The following is a 15657-nucleotide window of genomic DNA, read 5'->3' as shown; positions in this document are numbered from 1 at the left end:
TTTGCTTATTCCTGGTTTAAACAATGTTGTCTTATTGTTTATAATCCATGTATAAATATATAACCCTCTGTTATATCTGCCTTCAGTGTTCTGTTTAGTTGCTTCCCAACTCCAGGAGTTCACCAAAATCTAATTATAAACAACGCTCATGAAGCAGGAGATGCCCTGGACTGAGTCCTATGTGTCACTTAGAAATGTAAAATTACAACTCTGTAGTGAATAGTGCATTTAAATATGAATGATAATTGGAGCAACAAATTAACCTTGTTTATGCTAATTGAGTAGATCTGAAGACTCCTTGAGGACAGGTGTCCCATTAATAAGTGTTGCCTAATGGACTGCAGTTTCTTTAGAATCCTCAGTCTTGACCAGGCACAAGGAAACAACCAAAGAATTCTGCAACACTGCAGCTGCACGATGCTGCACAGACAAGCTGCGTGTCTGCAGGAGAACTGGGCACCCTGCTCCTGGTCCTGGCTGCTCTTACACCCCTGTCCCCACTGGCTCAGCACCTGCTGCTCCTTCGGCCAAGCTGGAAAATTGCAGGAGAGCACAGTTCTTCAGTCATAGCCCATAACAGACAGGGGTGATGATGTACTGTCCACCAGCTGCTCTGGGGTTTAGGTCTGCCCCAACAAGAGTCACAGAGGTGAGTGGTGTCCTATGGCAGCTGCACATTCCCTGAGAGCTGAAAGACACAGCAGCAGCACCAGCAGCTTTCCCGGCATTTCATGGGAATCTCCCTGCTCACAACTGTGGATGTCTAAAAAGTACCTTGGAGAAATGCATGTTTTAGGGCTACGACCAGAAATGGGAAGCAGTTGAGCTGGGGCAGAGGCTCTTCCTGCTGATAACTGCAGTGTGTCAGGTAAGGCGTGCTTTTGCCGTGGCTGGCTTTTCCCTGGCAGTGCACCCTCGGTGCTGCCGTGGGCAGCCGGCAGGAGCCACTCTGGGAGGTAGCACGGCACGTTCCCTGCCAGGTACACGGCACTCCTGCTCCCCTCCTCCCCGCTGCCGGGAGCCTGCCAGGACAGCCCAGCGCCTCGCTGGCATCACTGTGTGGTGCCTGCTGGCCATGTGCCACCCCTAGGGCTCCCTCTCCACCCTGGGAACTTCGCACAGAGGGCTGATCCCGCCCTGAGCTTGGGAGCCCCTCACCAGGGTCTGGGCAGGGGGTCCCGGGGCTCTGGGGACAGGGCAGGCAGGGCAGGATAAAGATGGGGCTGTTGATAAGGCTCCAGCCACCAAACCGGTCTGGAGCCGTGTGATTTGGCACAGCGCAGGGAGCCGTAGCTAACAACACAAAAGATGAATAATTGCAGGTCATGGCATTCATTCTCCGAATTTAAAAGTGATCAAGCTCTTGGTGAGGGCAGGCAGCCGCAGGTTCGGGCTGCCTTTGTCCCCCCAGCCGGGTGAACATGGCACTGCTCGCCTCTCGTCCCTCGCCCGGAGCGGGGCCTCGCCGTGCCCTCCTGCCGGGCCTTCCAGGGAATTGTGCCGGCAGGAATGCCAAGGGCTCTTCCCCTGCCCCTCCGGCCAGCGGAGCGGTGGAAGCTGCGACACGGGCAAGGCACAGGCACTGCGGTGCCTGGCTCAAGGAGGTGGAGATGGACGGGGCAGGAGGGACAAACATCGCCCCCGAACAGCCACATCCAGCCCAGCTCTGCTCTGCTGCTGCTGCAGCCACATCCCGGCCGCAGAGACAGAGCTTTGGAGGCATGCATGGGCTAATGGGCCTGCCTAAGCTGAGTTTAGTTCTGTGTTTAAAAATAATGGATATGTTGAGTTAAAGTGTAGTAGCTAATGACTGGAGGCAGCGAGGTTTTTATAAAGTTGTTGAAGGGAAGGTAAAAATAAAAGGGCTGGTCTCTAATTAGAAAACTGTAACCTATGTAAAACTATATCTTATCAGGATTGCCTTATCTAATTTTGCATTCTCTCAGCCTGAGAGGTACCATGTGTGCCTGTAAGTGAATGTGTCCTTGGAAAAGTAACAGTAGCTACTGTGAGTTCCATCAGAGGGCTCGTAGGGAAATCCCGAGTCACACTAACTGCTAGTTAGTGTGAAAATGTTGACTTTGTAGCTGCTGCTGTATGCTTTGAGCTAAGAGCCTGTGTGAGTTTTGCCATCAATCTGCAGGTACAATGCTTTGGTACAATTAATGTGGCACTTCAAAGCCTGAATCCTGTGAGCAGCAGGCTGAAGCTAAAACGGGACAAAATGAATCCAGCAATGTTTGCTAAATGGTCCTTTCCTTTGATTGCTGACAGTCTTTTAGTCCCTTCCTTGTTGGAGTCTAAATGTCTACCAGCTCCTTTCAGAGTCACAGCATTGCTGACCCAGGAAAATTAATTATTTTCTTTTGTCTTCCAGTTATTTTTCCCTATTTCATTGAGCAACCCTTTGAGAACCTCTTACTGTCTGTGCATCTGCTTTTAATCTGCCTTTGCTGCAAAGCTTGCAGAGCTGCCCTTTGTAAAATTCTGTAAAATTCTTTACAGTAACAAGAAATGGTGCACAGACCTTCAGAGATGGGGAAGAGGTGAAGCCAAGCTGGCAGCCACAGCACAAGACCTCACAACCTCAGGTCCCAGACCCCATTACTCCTTCCACCACTGGTCCTGAGCAGCATTATCTGTAGGTAATAATCTTACAATTCCTGGCCTTCTTGAAAGGGTTAATAACTAAACTCTTTCCTGAAATGGGCTGAGGTCTCTGTGGGGGTGGAACTGCCGATCTGCTAAGTAATATTATGTTGCTGTTAAGGCGGCAGGAGAGATAAACTATCCTGGCTCACATATAAATATTTGCACTTACAAACAGGAGCAAGGGTAACTGAAGAAAAATGTGAAAGACTCATCTTGTTACTGTTGTTTTTTTGAAGTTTGCTGTCCTGCAATGAAGTACCTTTTAAATAATTCTACAGCAAACACAGCATAACAAACTCCACATGGCCTTCTACTCAGTTACTTTGACCAACACCAGAATGCAGGTTGGTCACGGAATCTCCACAGCTGCTGAAAGCACAAGTCTGTAGGAGCTGGGTCCTGCTTCTTTCTTTGCCTAGTTTAAGAAAATAAAAATAAAATAAAAGGTGTTATATACCAGGCAGTTACAGTAAGAGAGATACAGAAATAACCTGTTTTATTACTAAAAGATAGCTTTGAGCATCTGAGTGCTAGGTCACTCAATAATTAAAAATCATCTTAGAACTGTGAAGCAAGCTGTGCCCTACACACTCCCATTTCAGACAAAGCAATTATAGAAAACAGCTTAAAACAGAGTAAAAGCAGCAGACATCCGGTTAATAGCCGTAGGGTACATTAGGCACATTAGGGTACATTAGGAAATAAGCGGTTTGCCTGTTTATTTGCATTTTTTTTTGGCATAAAGAAATAACAGTTCATGAGCCTCTCCTCTTCAGGGCTGAACATGCTGCTGGTGGAAGGCTGAGACGGGTGATCAACAGAGGTTCATGACTGCCAGTAGGAAATCCTGTGGAAAAAGAAAAGCCAGAGCTGTTAAGGATCATCTGCTCAAAGCCAGGACCGGGAGTGGTGGACCCTGGAGCATCCTCCCCCTTTACCAGCACCTTGTAGGTGGGTGAGATGGGATGCAATGCAATGAATCTACACAAAACATCCTGGAAGGGGAGAGTACCAGGGCAGGAAAGCCCTCCTGCACAGCAGCAGAGTGAGGGTGCTGTGGCTGGGGTGGTGCAGAGCTGTCTCCTTGCTGCTCTCCGCAGTCATGGGTGAGGTAGGTCTGCTTTTGCCAACCAAGGGGAATGCAACTGCTCTTGCAGATTAAAACAGGCAGAGGGTGAGTAGGACCTATGAGCCACCACCAGCTCTGAGGCAGAACTGTTCCTGGCAGTATATTCCCAAGCACTTTATTAGATTTAATTTTAAATGCCCCTTTCACTATGATGTTCTCTGCTTCCTCCAGGACGTTTGGTTCATTAGGTCCATTTGTGCAATTAGGGATTCAACACAGCAGACCACTTGAAAAACATCAGTCCAAAGGGCATCTCACTGACAGCTGATGTGGCTTCTCTCTTACTCCACCAGAAAAGCTGCAGGAAAAACAGTAAGAATATCCAAGTGTGTCCTTTCCTGGAGAAATTTCCTTTTGCCATAAAAAAGCAAGGATATTCATGTGGTGCTGCAGTTTCATGGCAAAGCAGAGCTCACAAGGCTCGGTGCCACAGCTGGGCTGTGTGGCAGAGCTTCCTGGGGCCCAACCACTGCTGTGTCTCCCAGCCTTCACATCCTGGGGAGACCATCCCTGCAGGAGGAGCTGGGTGATCTTGTATCTGGAAGAAGAACATGAATAGCTGGAGGAACTGCTGATCACATAAAGGGGGTCATCACGGCCTTATATTCTCTAGAATGTGCTTGTGGGTCAGTGGAAACACACACAGCTGTCTGCTGGAGATGATGGACATCTATCATGAGCCACATCCCACCGTGGCTGCTCTTGGAGAGCAGAGGGCTGGGAGTGAATGGGGAGTCCATTCAGCCTCCCTTATGCATCACTTTTCTTCTGTCACACCTGGAATGGAGCTGGTCAGGGTGTAGGGCAGCTCTGGCACCATTTCAACCAAACTGCAAGCCAGAACAGAGTTATTTCTTGCTGTGTGCATTGGGAAGAGGTCCATTCTCCATGTTGTCCTGCTAGTAATCTGCTGAATCAGAGGACAGTCAGTGCAATGAGAGGAAAATCACTTGTCAGGGAAAGAGTGATGGCATATGCTAAAGCTGTTATGAGAATTTTTCCTGGCTTTGCACAACTAGTTTCTGTTTGATAATGTGGGAGATGATCAAAATCCACTTTTAGATTTCAGTACAGAATAATCTAAGACAGCAGCTCTTGATGTCAGTGGGAAATGAGCCTATTTATGCTAGACAGAATTTGGGCATGGCAGACCAGAACAGCCATATGTTGCACAGTATTATGCCACGCTCCCATGTACTTTTCTAGTTAGTTCCTTACAATTCAATATGCTCAAAGTAGAAGCAGGCTGTGCTGTGTTTCAGGAACTTGTGCAAGCAGCAAATCCTGTTAGGAGAATAAAGCTGCCTAGCCCATGGATTGCTTGTTGCATGCTCAGCACCATCAATCACTGTGCTGCCACAGCAGCTGGGGAAGGAGCGAGGGTGCCAGAAGCATTTTGGCAAAGAGCAATGCCATCAGGACTCGTGGCCACCATTCAGAGTGCTGCAGCCACAGCCCCTGAGCGACCACCTGGCCCCTGCCCTGCGTGGATGTTTTAGTGGGAGATGTGGCTGAAGGGATTGTACAGCTCCACTGAGCCACCACATTTTACAGCCTGGTGTGTTAAGCTAGAGCTTGGCAGGTTTCCTCTTGTGTTGATGTGCAGGGCAGTCAGTTAGGGCAGCTGCTTGACTTCCAGGAAGGGCAGGACATTCCCCTGCATCTGGAATGGCTCCAAGAGCCACAGCTACATCCAGCTGCAGTTCAGCCCACAGTGTGTGCAGGGCATGTACCTTCCAAAAGGCTGTACTGGCTCTTCCATTAATTGAACACTGAGGAATCTTCCAGAGGTCTGAGTATTTTTCTCATACAAACTTTATTAAATTGCACAAATTCTTCCTGAGATCATTTGAACCATCACATCCACAGTCTATCCAATCTACTGTCAGTCACCACATTCCAGCTTATAAACCTAGCCAAACAACTATCCCTTGCACTCTGTATGCACAGGGTTACATGGGCTGTCATCCCCTGCCAAAGGCTGTGAATAAGTCTGAGCTGAAGGGAAACAGAAAAAGCACTTCCTTTAAACAAACAAACAGACAAACCAAAGAAAGAAAGAAGAATCAGGTCAAGTTTCTACTGCAAAGGCTTGGGCTATAACCAAAGTACTGGAACTTTCTAGACAATAAACACTCCTATAAAGACTTATTAAATCTTTAAAAAGCTAAATTGTACAATAGCACACACCTCCAGTCAATTAATATGATATTTATTTTTCTATTTCATTTAGTTAAAAACCTGCAGTGGAAACTAATTCCTACAGCTGTGTGGATCGTCATCAGCCATGCACTGCACAGGAGCCAAACATTACAGCTTTCTGACAACTTTTCAGATGGCTGCATCTCATGTTGCCATGGAAATGGACCTGAGCTCACTGAAAGCTGGGTAATGGGCTCTAAAATCATCACTTCTTATATTGAATAATTGCTTGGGAGACCTTAAGTAGTAATAGTAGTACTAGTAGTGTCTCAGCTGGTGGAACATTAGTCTTTGTTGGTTTTATTTTGTAGAAGTGTTAGGTTCATGTTTGTATTTAAATTATCTGGTCAAGTATAACCCTTCCATTTGCATTGCACTGACTGACCACAGCGCTGCAGCAGTCAGATACCATTCAGACCCAGCAACAGAGAGAGCATCACTAAGAATATGGAACTGAGGAGGAGGATTGTTTATTTTAACTAACCTGGCATATGGACACAACTGACCTTTTATCATATCTGTCCTGTTGCACAACCATTTTCCATTAGTTCAGAAGTGTTTGTTTGATCCACTGCCATTACAATATATGATAAAGTTCAATATTATGTCCCACATTAATGTCCTTTCACTTTGCTGTGTTCAGCAATCTTCAGCTGAAGCTTTGCCCTAGTTTCATGGTGTTCTTAATTGTACTGAAAATGTTTGTCTCTAGCATCATAGTAACATCTTACTAATCAAATAATACTGGCAAGGAAAATTTTTCTAGTCAGATAAAAATGACCATGAAAATTTAAATTGTAAAAAAATTTAAAGCTTTTAGGGAAAAGTTGTGCCTGTTTCCTGTGCCTGTAGTCATAGGAAATGCAGGGCTGCAAACAAAGAAAGAGTTGGAAGCCACCTTCTCAGCCTATGGTTTTGTGGAAAAACCTTCTACGATTACCAAGAGTCCTGCAAAAACAAAGTGCTTATATATCAGTCTTAATCCTGAGAGATTTTAATAGGTTGCTTTCAAGTAATTTCACTTTATTGAATTAGCATAAGTATTTTTTACTTTTATATTAGCTCTAGAGAAACAGCATTGTCCACCAGAAATTAGCATAGTTTTTTATTACTGTAGCATATCAAGATATTATGTTGAAACGATTTTAAATCTGAGTCTTGAGCAGATCAATATATTGTAGAAAATTGAGGTACACACTTTTAATTCTGGAACAATCTGGATCCCTTGGTCTGCAATCATCATACATTGAAACACTGCTGAAATTAAGAGTGCTTATTTACTCTCGTGGCATTTATTTGTAATCTCATGGCATGCTTATTTTCATTTACTGATCAGATGATTTGTGAGTAGACTTATGGCATTTCAGGCTATTTTCTTTCAACATGTCCTTTGCCAATCCTCTGTCAAATTAGAGAGAAAATTCTGTGACCATTTCAATTAATTTCCCAACAGACTTGCCTCCCTGTGATGCCTAACAGGACTCCTCAGTAGTATTTCCAAGCCTATGCAGAACATTCCTGTTGTATGTGTTTAGAAAGATGCCTGAACTTGGTCCATTATAGTCAGAAGAGTTGTGTAGCAGAGAAGGGTTTTGCACATTCAGAGGGGGGGCTGGTGATAAAGGAAGATAACACTTCTGCAGTAAAAGTCATTAGGCATGCAGCCAAACTCAGATTATAAAATCTTCCTCTAAGCCATGCTTGTGAGATCCTGGGTTGTTTTAATAATATTGTTTCTTTCAAGTAGATTTTTTAGGAAGAGGATTGCTCTGTTTTCCTTCAGAGACTACTTTTTTTCAGAGGCTCAGAGGTCAAGTAAAAGATCTCTGGTGGTTAATTAATTTCTGCATAACCTTCTCACACCCATTATTATATGGGTTTCATATTTTAGAATTAGGATTGTGACAGGGAGATCTGAGCTGGTGCAGGCTGCTGCTTGCAGAAGGGGAAGTTCTCTGAGCCACCCTCCAGCACAGTCACTTCAACTGCTGTTTAGAGCCACTGCCAATCCAAGACATGGCCTCTTGGTGCTTGGGAGACACAGAGTGCCTGTCCACCGAGGAGTGCACAGGGCAAGGCTGATCTCTAGAGAGATAGCACAGAGTTCTAGGAAGAGGGTTTCACAAAATTTGTCTGTCTTTCAGCATGATCTGAAAACTGCATCCCCTTCTCCTCACGTTTGCTCCCAGTTTCAGTTTGGATGAAGTCAGGGCAGATCTCCCACTGAATTCAAAGCAGCAAAGTCTTGGTATTTAGAGGAAAATCAATATGAAGAATAATGATGCAATATAAACACTTCTGTTATAAATGCATAATGTAAATAACACTCTTTTATAGCACTTATTTAAATCCCCAGGCACTGGTGGAAAACAGGTCTCCAAATAACCTAAACAATTTGGCACATTAAGCCCTCAGCCCTTACAAATATTGGTAGTGTTTCAAAGAATGCATTTTTAAGTGAGCAATAAAAAGCAATTAGGCATGTAATTGTTGTTTTAGAGATTTAATCCAATTCCCACTGCAGTCAGTGGGAGTCTACAATCACTTCAATGGGGACTGAGTTGGGACCTTACATATTTGAAGGCAGGGAGGGAAAAAGAAGGGGATAGGCAAACCTGAACAAAATCAGAATTGGGAATTTCATAAGCACAAATAAAATGCACAAAACACTTGATAAAGAAGACATCCTTTTGTTGAGCAGAAAGCATCTACTAACCACAACTGAAGATTCCTCTCCTCCCTTCCATACAATGCCCCTCCATGCACTTGATGCCATAGGATTAAATTATAGGATAGTAAACTTTTCTGAACTTCTCAAAGAAGGTAACTCAGTTTTTCTCTGTGAGATGTCACATCACCTAATTATAATTAATTGTACTTCTGTATTTGTCAAGTAACACAAATGCTAAGACAATGTATAAACCTGAAATGGGAAAACACTATAGAACTTACATTTGACGTGTTTAGGATAGATAGGAATGCTACCAAGACAGGCAGATGGAAAGCTTCAACATCTTTTATGATACTATTTTCATTGAAAGTAAAAACTGTATTTAGTTTTTAAGGTGGACATTGGAAAGATACACTGTTCAGAACATTCACAATTACTTGTGAGAATCATGGATGGTATATCAATATCTACACTGCAGAGATCTGAATCCAGGTTGTTAAGTATTTTGTTTTCCCCTTGACTGATGTGCAAATATATTACAATTATCAAGTTACACAACTCAAAACCAAGTTCCCTGTTTCAATCTTTAAACTTTTGTCAGGATTATATCTGATGGGAAAAAATATTATGCTTGTTACAAGATGTTAGTGTAATTTTTTTGCATTTTCCCCCTTGGTATCACAGGATCTCATTTACAGAATTTTGTTTCCTCCAGGACTGAGGAAATACTGCAGCCAAATATTTTGTCATTACTGAGTTGGGGTTAGGTTCATTGTTTTGGCTGAAATCCAAATGGAGTAAACAGAAGATGGATGTAAATGAGCTGCTTGGAGTTCTGGTGGAGAGAACACCCCTTTCTTCTGGTGCAGGAACAGAGGCAATAGGCATTATGATGATCAGCCTGGTGTGAATGGAGGCCCATCCACAGTTCAAAGGTGAGACTCTAAAGCCAAATAGGGCAAATCATATTATCTCAAAACATGATTTCAGTCTAGGAAGAAATGGTATAAAGCTACACAACACATTTTCCTAATAATGAAGTGTCTAGTAAGGAGACATTGTGCAACTGGCTTCAGTGACATGGCAAAGTAAGTTTCCAAGGATTTATAGCAAACTAAGTATTACTTCTGGTGATTTATAAAGCTGCACACAGATCTTCCTCCAGACAGCCAGAGGAGCCAAACACAGCAGACAGCTGCAATGATGTATTACTGTTTGTTTGACCTCCTTCATCTCAAGAACAGGGCTTTAGATCAAATGTGTTCACATCAAGGCCAACTCTGCCCTCCCTACACTTGCCAGCTGCAATAGGGCCTTGGAGAATTAGCATTTTAACTATTGGACTTTAGAAAATGTGTTTTACTCTTCCTACAGAAATGCAAATACACTCAATTTTCAAGGAAAAGTACTATCTTCCACCATTTAAAAAAAGCAATCAAGGACAGACTAGGAGGTGTATGAGCAGATCACAGTATTGCAGCGAAACCTGGAGAAGCAGGGCTTTGAATTTGCTGACTGACCACTGGATGCCACTGTTGTTCCACTGAAATCAAGTTTAGTGTCGTATTCTGACTGGCTTACTATCCCAAACAGGGGAGTTCAAGTAGCACTGGTATGTGCAATTTTCTGTAGAAAATAAGCAATTATATTTGATATTATTAATGTCTTCTACTGTGTTTAGAAATTTGATTTTTCTCCGGGCTCAGAGTCCCTTCCCTTCAGGAATCACAGCACCAGTCACTCCCTTTGAAGGCCCTGGCAGGCTACCTCCATCTTTTGACTAAAGAGAAACAATACCAAACCTACAGTCTCTTCCTGCAGAATACTTAGACATTATTCAGGAAAAGAGGAAGAGATGAATGAAGAGCCTCTGTCTGCAATATGCTCAGCACTATATGTCAGAGAGATATTAAGATTAGAAGACAACAATGTTATAACATTGTGAATTTTTTTTCTACATGAGTGGATCTGTTATCTTGCTTTTAAAAATCTCTTTACTGTTTTTAATATTTTTAAACTGTATATATATGTATTTGAAGCCAGACCAGTTGTGCCTGTCTGCAGAATCAGAGGACATGGATTGCTGTATTTCTCACCATCCTCAGGTTTGTGTGTGCAGCTTGCCAAGATCTTTGGAAGCTCAGAGGGAAACCCTGCAGCTCTCAGGGCAAGGAGCAGTGCTGAGGTGTTCCCATTAATGCTGTGCAGCCTTCTCCCCTGAAAGGGCTTTTCTTTTACCCTTGAGATAAACACAGGCTGTAGCACTGCCCCAAATCCTCCACACACTTGCATCCCATGACACTGGATCTGTGCACTGTCTCATGCTGATGTTTTCCATGATTAAATTCCCACTTGGAGCTGGCACTGAGCCCTGCTCTTGTACTAAAAAGTGCGAGCAATGATGATGCTTGTGAGCCCCTCTGCTCCCAGCTTTTCCTCAGTTGTTTTTCCGTGCAAGTTCTCCACACATCAACAGCATTCATCACTCACTGTCTGTGCCATGGAACAAATAGTGTGCATTTTTCTCATTTCCAGGAGATAACTCCATCAGGAAGGAATAGACATTCTCCTCTTAACTGCTCTGCTTGATATTCCAGAGGCAGTCACCTCCAGCAAGAGGTGAAGAAAACAACTGCAGGTACTATTGTCTTAAATCCTCTGCTCTAAAACTTTGCAGTAAATCAGGGAAATATGTTACATGCTGGCACCTCACTGTACAATTAGAAAGAAGTTTTTCCCTTTTCTCCCTTTCCTACAGATGATGTAAGAGGGAAATACAGGTTTTTTTTTCCTTATGAAACCCATACACATTCCTTCTATTGGCAATTTCACACACACAAAATACTGGATGTTTGAAATTAAAATTGAGATTGCTTTATTCTAGCTGAGGAATCCCTAACCTCATTTTTCAACTGCCTTTCAACATCCAGCAAGTGTACTTTAGTCACTAGGGAAAGGTAACTGTCAGCTATGTGGATATGGAGCCAGAAATAGCAGCATAATTTATGATTGAACCTAAAACAGATCACCATGATTTTTTCTTTTGCAGTTTTCAGCAGTTTGAATTACTTCAATATGACAACAAACCTTCTCCACCATGCTTTGTAATCACTTTTATTTGAAAAATTGTCCGTTTTATTCATTGTGGATTCCTTTTATGCTCCAGTGCTGATGTTAAAAAAGATTTCTTTGATTTCTTTTCAAGAGGGCACTATTTAAATTTTTGTAAATCCAGTTGTACAATGCAGAATATGAGATTTCATTCAAAAGGAGCCTGATGTAGTAATAATAATAACGATAATGATAATGATAATAATAATAATAATAATAATAATAATAATAATAATAATAATAATAAGTGTTCTAGAGCACATCACAGCCTGGACAGTGACTGCAGAAGTGCATAATAGAATTGTTACCATGCTCAGGTTACACAAGATTAGATATTGTTTCTGCTGATATTCAAAGAAATAACCTAAGCTTATGGAGTGGAATATTCAGGTGTTTCCTGGAATGCAATTTCTGATAATAATTTTACAAAAATTATTTCACTCAAGGACATTTTTAAACATCCATTTGTTGGCCTCAATCTGTTTTTTTAAGCAGTTCACTATTTCTTCAAATAACAGAAAACTTTTCTTAAAATATTACCTAAGAGACTGGTAAGAACAAGTTACTCATCATTTCTTTCCAGTTCTGGACAGAGTTCTTGTACCAGCTGTATTTATCATGTTTAGACTGTGTGTGCTGGTGAATGAGAAGTCTCTTTGAGCAGGCTTCAGACCAAGAACTAAGGAGAAAAATAACTCACATTACCAAGACTTTCTTACTATATTTATAGATAGAGATTTAAAATATTTTCTTCAGTTTTGGTTTAGCCTCTGCATTTCTGCTGCAGGCACAGTGTGTAAGAGGCAGGCAGAGACAGCATGTCTGGGCAAAGATATCTGAGAGATACCGCTCACTTCCATACTGGTTGTTCCTCAAATTTATTTTAAACCATAACTATTTGCTTATATTTTTAAGATATTAATTTGAATATTGTATTTTTGCTAAACAGTTGAAGAGCCTTTTGGCTGGTAATCTGTCTTGAAATTTCCTTTTTTTCCCCTAGTGCAGGTGAAGTTTAAGTTGTACATAGGAACCTGAGCATCAGCACTCACCAGACTGAAGAGTAATAGAGAATCACATACACAATTGTTTCCTAAATTTTTGCTGAGCTCATCCTGAAAGAAAAAAGAAAGGATTTTGATTTAAGGTGTCATTAACTCACCCTAGCTCCGACTATATTCCAGCACAGTGACATGAAGCACCTCTCTTGGGAGAGGCATTGTTCAAAACTAGTTGCAGCTGAGAATGCTTAAAAACTGAAGTATCAGCTGTGTTCTGTATGGACAACTGCAGTTTAATAGCTCTGCAAGCTAATCAGAGAACAGCTAAAGAAAGACTGGATTGAAATGATTACATTATGATGCTTTTCTAAAACTTCATGTTGCTTTGTGGGCATCAGACTGAAAGGACAGTGCTGTGTTGAAATATGATTCTAGAAATTTTATTTTCTTAAATATTTCACTGTATGGTTGATAGTAGCACTGTGTGAAAGCTTTTAATTCTTGTTTTTATAGTCAATAAATTATGCTACAGTAAATTTTCTCGTGGAAGGAGAAGATTTGTATTTACATGCAGTGTCGTTGTAGCTCTGAGGCTTGTGCTGCTTCATAGGACTGAAAAACAAATGGTGAACTCAGCTGAGTGTGTCATATTTTATTGAAATGTAATGTTTTAATGATCTGAAATTGGAACTAAAAAAATAAATGGCATTTATTTAGGGAATGGATTTCTCTAAAGATACACCTAATACTTTGGTGCCTCATTTCCCACATTTAAAATTAACACCACTCCTGCTTCCTTTTCTCTGATAACTCTTCAGAGTTTGGGGTTGTTTGTTTATTTTGGGGTGCTGAACTATGACATAGATTTGTTTATTTACTGACAGTAAAAAAAAAGTCTTGTTTCATGACTGATGAGAGATCAGATAAACCACACAGTGATCCAGCAGACATCAAACTAACACACTTCATTCATTGTTTTCCCCTGAAATGCTATTTTGCTGCTTTTCACAAGCTATGGGAGCTTCTCTTCGTTTCCCTGGTGCTACCTTTGGCTCTTCCTCCTTTATAAACACACTACAACAATTTCAAACGCTTTTTAGTGCCTTAGTGTTTGCTAATGGCATTTGCACAATAGTTCAGCAGCTGGTCTAATGAAGGAGAGCAGTTAGATGCACAAGATTCAGTGACTTTTAGCCCTGCCTATAGTGATATTTCACAAGTGTGAGATGCTGAACAAATTTTTGTGAAGCTTTTTCAGATGGAGATTGAAGCAGACATGCAAAACATTGCACATAGTCTCCAAAGATGATGTATGTGTAGTACAGGATAGGGTGGGAAGGAAAACAGCTGTTTCATGGCATGAGTTGCTATAGCTACTAACATCAAAATTTGTCATGAAATATCTGCATCGCTGAAATTCTACAACACAGTTAAATGAAATGGCATTGTCTGTGCTGCTCCTTACTTCATGGAAGAGGTCCCTTGAACTACTAATAGTCTGAACAATTTCAGAAGGGATCCCAAGTTGCTGCAGGCATTGGAGCCGTTTGATTGGGTAAATTTAGTGGAAGCTTACCTGGTGCCTGCCTCCCAAAATTGAAGAAAAAACTGAGCGCCAGTGGTGCCCATATCATGTGTGGAGATAGTTAAATGAGGTTAATATCTGCTTCCATCTTCAATCAGAAATAAGGTTGCAGAGAGAGAAACATGTGGTTGTAGTTCCCTGAAAGGGATTAGTATCTAATGCCTCATTGGCACTAAAACTGGGGAGTCCCATTCCTCTCCCTGTCCTTTCTTTTTGCGGTCTTCTATCCTAGATTGTTTTGTACTTGCTCTAGCATATTTGGAACACCCTGTGAGCCAATTCACTTGTTAAGCTTTTGGAACTCTAGCCCAACAAAAAAATTAAAATAAATAGAATTAATGAGCTGAACTGACTCAGATGAGAATAAAAATCAGGGCCTGTGCAAAAGCAAAACTATGTAGACAATTTTGGGGAGGAGCAGTGAAATAGTGGCAGTCCGTGTTTTAGTTGGCATCTTGTCAGTCACCCTGAGGCAGTCTTGTTCAAAGGTTTTGGCTGTGGTTTCTTTTCTGTGGAGTCAGCATCCTTTTTGTGTTGCACCCACTTGGACTCCTGAAGCTTAGTTTGCTTTCCGTGGCTTTGGCTTAGCACAAAGACTTGTCACTCTGACAGGTAAGGACACCATCTCATCTATGGATGAGATTTTTGTGACTGTTGGAATCTTTGATCAAACTCCTGGGGAAATATCTTTCTGTCTGCTTTTTTTAACCTAGCAGGGATTAGTCTGAAATTTCACTGTCCAAATTCAGGAGCAGAGGAAATTTTCAGCCAAAAGTTGAATGTTTTTTAAATACTGAGCTAAGTGACTCCCATGAAGTGGGACACTGGGAGAGAGGAGGGAATGGATCACAGAGGTGGGCTTAAGAATGTAAAGTCCTGTAAACTGCTGTAGGTGTCTGCATCCTTGGAACCTCCACTGGGCTCCAGAGACAACTATTAAGATCGCTGCATGACTGGAGCTTCTAATGTGTGAGCTGCAACTGAGAGCAGACCTTAAAGCGCTTACTAGTGCAGAGCACAACCCACAGACTGGCTTATGAGGTTATTTTTATGCATCTCCACAAAGAGACATGAAAGCCCTATGAGCTGGGCTTTGTCGAGACGCCGCTCTTACACCTAGAGACAATAAAGGAGTCACAGGCTGCCACTGGCCTATTGCATAACCGGATCAGACATTTTAATGAGCTTCTGCTAGTCCAGGCTTCATCAGCCCTGCTGACTTGTAATCAAGCAGGACACTGCTATAGAAACCACTCCAGCAAACAGCGCTTCTGAATGTACTTAAGAAGATGAGTTTGAATTGAAA

General features: G+C 42.1%; 1 long non-coding RNA gene across 1 annotated transcript; it reads left to right on the top strand.

Annotated features, from left to right (window-relative positions):
• The first annotated feature begins 1635 nt into the window (after positions 1-1635).
• On the top strand, positions 1636-13168 carry LOC117000307. Its single transcript, XR_004418731.1, has 6 exons — positions 1636-2645; positions 3429-3603; positions 6015-6169; positions 9370-9589; positions 11190-11292; positions 12769-13168. It is a non-coding gene; the product is annotated as an uncharacterized LOC117000307 (long non-coding RNA).
• The last annotated feature ends 2489 nt before the right edge of the window (positions 13169-15657 follow it).

This window comes from Catharus ustulatus, chromosome 9, assembly GCF_009819885.2.
Source record: "Catharus ustulatus isolate bCatUst1 chromosome 9, bCatUst1.pri.v2, whole genome shotgun sequence".
Classification (NCBI taxonomy): Eukaryota; Metazoa; Chordata; class Aves; order Passeriformes; family Turdidae; genus Catharus; species Catharus ustulatus.
The sequence above is the reverse complement of the archived record's forward strand: the minus strand, read 5'-3'. Positions and strand labels throughout refer to the sequence as shown.